The sequence below is a fragment of the Tupaia chinensis genome, unplaced genomic scaffold (assembly GCF_000334495.1).
Source record: "Tupaia chinensis unplaced genomic scaffold, TupChi_1.0 Scaffold000070_1, whole genome shotgun sequence".
NCBI classification, from domain to species: Eukaryota; Metazoa; Chordata; class Mammalia; order Scandentia; family Tupaiidae; genus Tupaia; species Tupaia belangeri.
In genome coordinates, this window is record NW_006159530.1 from 223,303 (window position 1) to 224,486 (window position 1,184).

Consider the following 1,184-nt stretch of genomic DNA (forward strand, 5'->3'; position numbering starts at 1 on the left):
TCCTTGGTACCAGCAGCTGGCATGGTGGTTAAGGGTGCTGGATTCCCACATGGCTGACCATGGTTCAAGTCCTGGACCTGGCGGCTTGTTGTCTCGCTTTCTTTCTCTCTTTCTTTCTTTCCCACTCTGTCCCTCTCTGGTCAAATTTAAATAAGTAAGTAAATAAATGGATAAAGTTAAATAAAATAATTTTTAAAAGACTCCTATTTTCCTTACCGCAATTTCTCCCTTTCTCTGGTATTTCCTTGAATCTTCAAAAAAGCTCATCTCGTCTATTAAAGAAGAAAGAAAAAAGACACATCTCCTTTAACTTCCCATTTCCCTTGGGCCATGGTCTCATCTTTTATTTCTTCTTGAAAGATTAGTCCAGGGAACTTTCCAGAACGCTCGGTGAGGAGCTGAGGAGCGGTGGCTGCCCGAGCTGCGCACAGCTACACGCACCTTCCCGCTCCCCCACGCCGGCCTCAGTCCGCTCACCGGCTGTAGAAAATGGTGAAAGAAACGACTTAGAAGTATGATGTTCTGGGGGTCAAACCCAATGCTACCCAGGAAGAGTTGAAGAAGGCTTACAGGAAACTGGCCTTGAAGTACCACCCTGATAAGAATCCAAATGAAGGCGAGAAGTTTAAACAGATTTCTCAAGCTTCCGAAGTTCTCTCTGACGCTAAGAAAAGGGAATTATATGACAAAGGAGGAGAGCAGGCAATTAAAGAGGGTGGAACAGGTGGTGGTTTTGGCTCCCCAATGGACATATTTGATATGTTTTTTGGTGGAGGAGGAAGGATGCAGAGAGAAAGAAGAGGTAAAAATGTTGTACATCAGCTGTCGGTAACCTTAGAAGATTTATATAATGGTGCAACAAGAAAATGGGCTCTGAAAAAGATTGTGATTGGTGACAAATGTGATTGGTGACAAATGTGAAGGCTGAGGTGGCGAGAAAGGAGCAGTAGAGAGCTGTCCCAATTGCCGAGGTACTGGAATGCAAATGAGAATTCATCAGATAGGACCTGGAATGGTTCAGCAAATTCAGTCTGTATGCATGGAAGTGCCAAGACCATGGAGAACAGGTCAGTCCTAAAGATAGATGTAAAAGTTGCAATGGAAGGAAGATAGTTCGAGAGAAAAAGATTCTAGAAGTTCATATTGACAAAGGCATGAAAGATGGCCAGAAGATAACATTCCAT

The 1,184-nt window shown here is 43.6% G+C and overlaps 1 pseudogene; it reads left to right on the forward strand.

Moving 5' to 3' along the window:
- Positions 1 to 375: 375 nt before the first annotated feature.
- Positions 376 to 1,178, forward strand: LOC102501051 (dnaJ homolog subfamily A member 1 pseudogene; annotated as a pseudogene).
- Positions 1,179 to 1,184: the final 6 nt, after the last annotated feature.